Source organism: Adiantum capillus-veneris, chromosome 19 (genome assembly GCF_014529385.1).
Source record: "Adiantum capillus-veneris isolate H3 chromosome 19, ASM1452938v2, whole genome shotgun sequence".
Lineage (NCBI taxonomy): Eukaryota > Viridiplantae > Streptophyta > Polypodiopsida > Polypodiales > Pteridaceae > Adiantum > Adiantum capillus-veneris.
In genome coordinates, this window is record NC_140949.1 from 140,383,119 (window position 1) to 140,390,655 (window position 7,537).

The window sequence follows — 7,537 nt, forward strand, 5'->3', positions numbered from 1 at the left end:
GCTGCTTACACATTTCTAGCCTCTGCTTCTCTAGTTTGGGATAAGGATAAGTCATCCATCTTTGTTCTAAGGTCTGTCTATTTGCCAATCTAGCCTCATAAGCCTGTAAAATCGCGTCTAAAGGATCATTCACTTTGTCCACTAGGACAGATCCTCCTGAACTAGCACTCTTGGGTGCTTCAACTGGTTTAAGGGTTTCAGCTTCCCTTTGCTGTGTTTTTTGCTCCCTTTCTAGTCTCGCTTTCATTCTAGTCCTTCTTGCTCGTCTAGAGTTTCTACGGCTTTTGGAACTCTTACTAGTCTCTCCATTTGTAGGCTTCTGCTCTTGCACTTTTGCTTGTGCTCTTGTGACAATGTTTACTGGAGCAACTTGCTTACTTTCATCTTCTTGTTGTTTAAGCACATGTTCTTTTGCAATTGTTTCTTGCTCTGTTGTTGTTGTCGTCTCTCCTTTTGTTGCGGCTCGTTCTTTCTCTGATTTGCTTGTAGAAGGAAAGGTAACATGTGGTTTCATTTTACCTTTCTTTCTTGGATTCTTAGGACAATCCAAAATCATATGTGTGATTGCACACTCATTACAATATACATTTATCATGATATCATGGTGTGGACAATCCTTAATCAAGTGATCACTACTACCACATCTGTCACATGGACGTATTGGTTGTTGTGGCAATACTTGATATTGACCTTGAAGTGGCCCCTGATCTACCACATATCTTTCTATTTGAAGCTCATGACTCACACATGCATTTCTAGCAGCTATGGGTCTTTCACTTAAGAACACTTGTTCCGCTACAGGATGATATCTAGGAGGTTCAAACATAACATGCTCAAACCCTGGTTGAGTCTTAGGTCTATAGTCAAGACAATGTTGCGTCAATTGGTCCCCTCCACATGTCATGCACCTTCGTCGTTGAGAAACTCTATAGGCTGGTACTCTGTTAGAGTGGTTGATGCATTGCATCACATTCTCTACGATTTCCTCCTCAACATTTACTTGGTTTTGTCCTAGATTCCCTCTTTGATCCTCAAGATCATCGTTTTTCTTTTCCTCACTCACATCATTCATCTTCTTCTGACCATTGTCATAGAATTCACAATTGTCAACTAGGTCAACTGCCGCTTTGGTCACCTCTTCCAAGGTTTGGTATCTGTTCACGTATAGGTCCTTTTGGAGATTCTCATTCCTAAGCCCTCTTATGAAGCATAGGATCTAACGTTCTGGCGTGGGTAACTCTTGGGTAGGATATCTAGCAACATATTGCTTGAAACGCAATATTGCATGTCGCAATGTTTCTGTTTCGCCTTGTTTAAATTCCTGAATCTTAGGAAGGGTTATGTTTTATGCCCCTCTTGGTGAATTCTTGAACAAATTCATCCAACATTTCTCAATGGTTGTGAACTCTCTCCGGTTCAATAGTTCAAACCATGCTTTTGCATTGTCCTCCAATGTAAGTCCAAAACCCTCATACTGAGTGTGGAAGTCCTCTACTCGTTCTGCTCGTAGGACTTGCTTGAAAGCCGAGACACGGGCATATGGGTCTCCTATGCCATTGTACTTTCTATTTACCCATTTTCTTAGCTGAGATGGTCTTATACTTTGGGGTGCAAAGTATGGAACCATACTCCTCTTTGGTATCGTTTCATCTCTCGTTATCGCTCTAGGGGGAAATCCAGGTGGTGGTCCCCTCTTTGGAATTCTCTTAGAGGTTCCTGTGTTTGGTGGATGTATCTGAGGTCCTTCATTGACCAAATATCCACTCATCTCTAATTTGGTTCGCAGATTTTTGCTTTCTACAGATCTATATTCTCGTCCATACTTGTCAACAAATAAAGATGTCCATTGTCGGTCGACCTCGTATGTATAGACATATAAGAGCTTGTACTCTGTCAGCTCATCTGGGTAAGGCTCTAAGCAACTGTAAAGGTTGAATTGATCTCCATTAATATACCTATATAGTCCTTCACTCTCATGGTTGTACGTCCAAACTCTCTCCACAAAATTGGTCTTTATGTACTGTAGGTTTGGAAGATCTATTCTGGGCGGGTGCTCATCTATCCCTGCAATCCATGTGCTTGTATAAGCTGAGTCTGAGTCTGATGTAGACATGACTTATAGACTTAACAACTCTAGCTTGCTGTAGTAATTCCTCTCTCAGTGTGTTCAAGTGTTTTGGTCAGGGAAAATCCAAAACTATGTCCAAAACCGTGAGCGTTTTCTCACAATTCTCTCAAATTGTCGGTTTTAGGTACCCTTGACTTCCGGATGCATTTTGAGACCTTAAACAACGTTTTTTTCAAAAATTTGTAAAAAATAAAACGAGTACTCAAGCGTGCGAAAATGACTTCATTAGATTAGCATAGGTGCCAAAATTAGTGGGTAAAGATAGGGAGAGTACCACCAAACGCGTTTCGCTCTAATGAGCTCATCAGTGGTGGTGTTAAGTGGATTGCGTTTGTAAGAGAGGAGGAGGCAAGGGGTTTATAAAGGGAGCTTGGAGGAGTCTTTTTGAGGTTTCTATCTTGGGGGACATCACTTTTTGGGAGAAGTGGCTTTAAAGGTTAAGTACTAGGGTACAAGGGGGGAAGTTGTGGTGGGTTAGGTGTGGATGTAAGCTAGAAAATTATCAGGTTTTAAGGTACAAGTTTTTGGGAATGAGAGGTTGGGGGTAGAGGTGTGAGGGAGGGGGGGGGGGGGGGGGGGGGGGGGGGGGGGGGAGGCTATGTTAGGTGAGAGAGAAGTGTAATGATGAAACAAGAGTGCAAGGAGTGTCCAAAGGATTAATCAAAAAAATTGAAGCTCTAGATGGTATGGTGCTTTTTAAAAAAAAGAGAAAATTCAGTAAACTGAATTGAAGGCTAGAAATATACAGGTGGTTTTGGGATGGCTTGGGAGGTTTTGAAAAGAGACTGTGTGCGGGGTAAAAAAAAGGGAGGGGGGGGGGGGGGGGTGGTGGGGGTGGGTTAAGGGGGGTGTGAACTATGCACCAGTAGGCTGTGGATGTTGGGGCCTAAAGTCCAACAAATAGTAGGCCTAGGGAGGTAGGAGAGGTTAGCATAAAGCTGGCAAGCTTTTGAAATGGGATTGCTAATAATTTGAGAGGGTAGTAATCTTCTAGTGGAAGGTGTGAAGGGGATTTTGAACACGGTGGGTGGATTTTTTGTTTTTTGTGTGCAGGGGAAGTAGGAGAGAGGTGTGGTTGAGGTAAGAGACCTTGCTGAAAACTTTATGGAGGAAGCTAGGTGGGTAACCCTTAGCCCGAAGGTGTAAGTAGAAGAGGTTGCGGAGGTAGAGGTATCCCTTTAAGGTTGATTCTCTAATACAATATCTTTTGAGTTTTGAGATGATGAAAGAGACTTTTTGATGTGTTGGGTGCCAGGAGATCCAAGGGATATAGTTGTAGGCATTCAATGGTTTTTGAAAACAATGGGAATCCAAGAGGCTAGATGTAGCGAAGTAGGTACCTTAAAAGAATTCTATGTCGAGGATAATGGCCCGAGTAGAGGAGATGCCATTTTAGAGATTTTGATGTGCTCTTGAAGAGGTTCACCATATGTGCTTAAGAGAAAAGTAAGGGTTTTGAGGGACCCTTTCCAAAGCCCAAAGGCATCATCCACATATCTTTTGAAGTAGAGAAGATTAGGGTTATGCAAGAGGGGGCAAGAGGCTTCCAAGTGGCAGAGGAAAAGACATGCATATACCACGGCAAAGTTTGAGCCCATGGCAGTGCCTTTGGTTTGTTTCCAAAATTTTCCTTTAAAGGTAATGTAGTGATGAGATAGGATAAGGGAGGCAAGGGAGAGTATAAAGTGAGCTTTTTGCGGGTCAAAAAAGTTAGAGATGAAGAAGTTGAGACCAAAGAGGTCTTGATTAATGGGGATGCTAGGGTATAAGGCTTCAACGTCAAAGGTAAAAAGGAGGGTGTTAGGTGGAAGGGGAAGTTTATCCAAGTCTTGGATGAGGGTAAGGGAGTTTTGAAGGTGTTGCTTTTGGCCAAGGAGGATTGGGTAGAGTTCTATATGGAGCCAGATAGATACTTTTTCAAAAAGGTAACCTTTATAGGAGCATATAGGACGAGAGACAATGGATGGTTTATGGAGTTTAGGGATAAAGTAGATAGGACAGGGTTTGGGGCGTTTATTAAGGGGGGAGAGGATAAAGGTCCGCTCCATAGAGGGGAGTGCGGAGTAGCGAAGGGTGATAGAGGTAAGAAGGGAAGCTAACAAGGCAAAAGGGAAGTTAAGGCAAGGTTCATAGGTGGAGTGTTTATTGAGATGTGAGATCTTTCTCATACCAATCTAGTGGTAAGATAACTACGCCAAGGTTTTTGTCGGCTGGTTTTATGATTATTGATGAGTCCAAGGAGAGGCTAGATAAAGCTTCAATGACAAAATGGGGTCGCTTTGAAGTTGGGAAATTACAAGCATTTAGCATGAGGTTAAAGTTATGCTGGTTAGTGGAAAAAATTTGGTTAAGATGGGGGTTTATTAGAGGAGGTTTCCAAAGAGGGTTGGTTTCCTTAAAAGGAGAGGGGGAGGAGGGTTTAAGGTTTTTGAAGAAAAACTTAAGGTTGAGATTTCTTGAAAGATTGTGGTGTGAGTTGAGGAGCAAGAGAGGGGAAGGGTTTAGAGGGGGAGGGATGTATTTTAAGCCTATGGCCAAACATCGCCTTTCGGAGAGGGAGAGAGCTCGAGGTGTCAAATTGTGGATTTTGTAGTTAGAGATACCGTGCTCCAAGGTTGAAACTTGAATTTTTCCAAAGAGCAAAAGTTTGTAGCCTTGTGGGTTAGTGAGTGAGAGCCACAACTTTCTTCTTGTTCTTCCTTTGTGGGGAGGGGGTACGGGAGTGTCATTCGAAATCCAAATATATGGGAGGAGGGGGGGTTTGGAGAAGTAGAGGTGTACCCAAGTGTATGGGTGACTAAACCCTAATCCCTCCTCCCTTTGCCTTTTCCCGAGTGGTTATTCTTGTGGTCTGTGGAAACATTACGGGAGTGGTCCTTGTTGTGTGGGTGTGGGTACGGGTGGTTGGGGATTTTTTGAGATGGAATAGAGGAGAGACCAATGGAGGTGGGTGTAGGATTGAGGGTTTTAAGGGGGTAAAGAGGATAGGCGGGGATGTTGGGAGAAGGAGAAAATTTAGGTTTTTTAGATAAAGGGAAGGACTTTTCAGAGGAGGGTTTGGAGGAAGGTTGAAAAGGTCGTTTGTTGGTGGTTATAAAGGATGGTTGGGGACAGGGGTGGTGGTGTTTAAAGGTTCTTGGTGGTACAAATGGTTTTTTGGAGAGGAGGTGGGTGGGTTTTTTAGAGGGAGGGAAGACCATCTTATGTGGGGAGGCGGAAGGGGAGACCTGAAACTTGGGAGGAATTGTATGGAATTTTTCTGTGACAACTTGTTCCACAAGTTCTTTGATGGTTTTCTCTTTGGGGAGTGAGAGCACCTCTTCCTCAATGTTGTTGATGGCCTTCTTGCGGGCAAGTTTAGCTATATCCTCTTTTGAGGTAGCGAGGTGTGCATTTACAACGTAGGTTTGAATATCCGAGAGGAAGCTTAGGAGGGATGAGGTTTTCCATTGTTGTAGCTTGAGGCTCCAAGCATGTTTGGAGACTAAGGGTATGGAGACTTGGAGGAGCTTTAGTAGGAGATCATTAAGCCGTTCTTCTACTAAAGCATGATAGCCATCAAGGTAGGTTTGCAAATTATTTATGAGGAGAGTTTGTGCTTGTACAAGAGCTTTAGTGCAATCTAATTGGTATCTAATAGTGAGTGAGGCAAACTTAGCATTGAGGAGGGCTTGAGCTTGTGTATCCTCTAGGGATAGTTTTGGTGGCTTCATACAAAGGCTATTAGGTGCTTTTTGATTACAAAGTAGATCATTGAGGTGCTTAAGGAAGCTTTTAGCTTTACCTATTTTACCATGAAGCTTCTTATATTCCAAAAGCGAGTTGGAAATAATCACCTCAAAGTCCCGAGGTTGCTTGAGGTGTGGGAGAACCTCTTCATTGGTAAGGGGGGCGGTTGAGGGTAGGCCAACATGTTGAGGGGTTGACCGTTTGCCGGCTTGGGGTGGAATGGTCATAGCCATAGAAGGGGTGCTAACATTATGGTTTAGTTCTCCGCTTCCTTTTGCAAGCACCGAAGAGAAATCAAAGGACTCCTCCGGAAGACGTCTAATTCTTCCGTGATTTTTTCACAGGGGTTGGTTGTAGCGTCATCCTTATTTATCGAAAGGAGAGTCGAGGTGGTCGGGTGAGATGCCGAGGTTTCCGCTCTTGCATACGCGGCGGCCGAGATGAAACCGGGGAGCGAAGGGCCGATAGCCATAGAGGAAGGGAGATCCGGGGCGAGATTGTCGCGGGGTTGCGGCAGAGTTGGAGTGTTGGCATCCATTGGAATAGAGAAGATGACCCAAGGGTTTGTAGGGTGTAGGGATAATGACAAGGCGACCCAATGTGGAGGTCTTGGTGGGTAAAAAGAAAAGTTTGTGTCACTGTGTAGAGGGCTGAGTATCAAGATCCGAGTTGGTTAAAAGCAAGATAAAGTTAAAAAATAAAGCAAAGGTTAAGATTTAAGCTAAAGGTTGGCCCGAGCGTGAGCGGGGCTTAGTGTGTGTAGGTGAGTGCTTGGGTGCAGTAAAGGAAGTGGGGGAATGGGCTGGGGTTTTGACAAAGGTAGGGGAGGGAGGACAATTAAACTCAAAATAAAGATGTGCCGGTGAAACAAAGTTTGTGCAGGTGAAGTTTGTAAGAGAGAGGGAGCATGCACTCCATGGTTGATGTCGCAAGTTGTATGCAGTAAGCCATTACATGGGCCATGCCATGGGTAATGCCGCAGATTGTATTTAGTAAGTCGTTAGGTGCGCCATGCTGCAGGTGTTGCCGAAATTGCATGCAAGAGTGCTGTTAGGTGTGCAAAGTGCTGTAGGTATTGACAACAATGCTTTCCTCAAGGCGGTATTGCAGCGCAGCAGTGCTTTGCTCATGGTGGTTAAAGGAGTGCTTTCCTCATGGCGGTATTGAAGCGCAGCAGTGCTTAGCTCAATGGTGTTTAAGGAAGCTCAACAGAAGCTCCGTCAGGTGCGCCAAGTGCTGCAGCGCAGTAGGGCTTTCGACGAGGGTTTAATGCTTTCCTCACTCGAATCATTCATCTTCTTCTGACCATTGTCATAGAATTTGCAATTTTCAACTAGGTCAACTGCCGCTTTGGTCACCTCTTCCAAGGTTTGGTATCTGTTCACGTATAGGTCCTTTTGGAGATTCTCATTCCTAAGCCCTCTGATGAAGCATAGGATCTGACGTTCTGGCGTGGGTAACTCTTGGGTAGGATATCTAGCAACATATTGCTTGAAACGCAATATTGCATGTCGCAATGTTTCTGTTTCGCCTTGTTTAAATTCCTGAATCTTAGGAAGGGTGTTATGTTTTATGCCCCTCTTGGTGAATTCTTGAACAAATTCATCAAAAATTTTCTCAATGGTTGTGAACTCTCTCCGGTTCAATAGTTCAAACCATGCTTGTGCATCGTCCTCCAAT

At 44.0% G+C, this 7,537-nt stretch overlaps 1 pseudogene; it reads left to right on the top strand.

The window, feature by feature from the left end:
• Positions 1 to 5,922: 5,922 nt before the first annotated feature.
• On the top strand, positions 5,923 to 7,162 carry LOC147434970 (uncharacterized; annotated as a pseudogene).
• Positions 7,163 to 7,537: the final 375 nt, after the last annotated feature.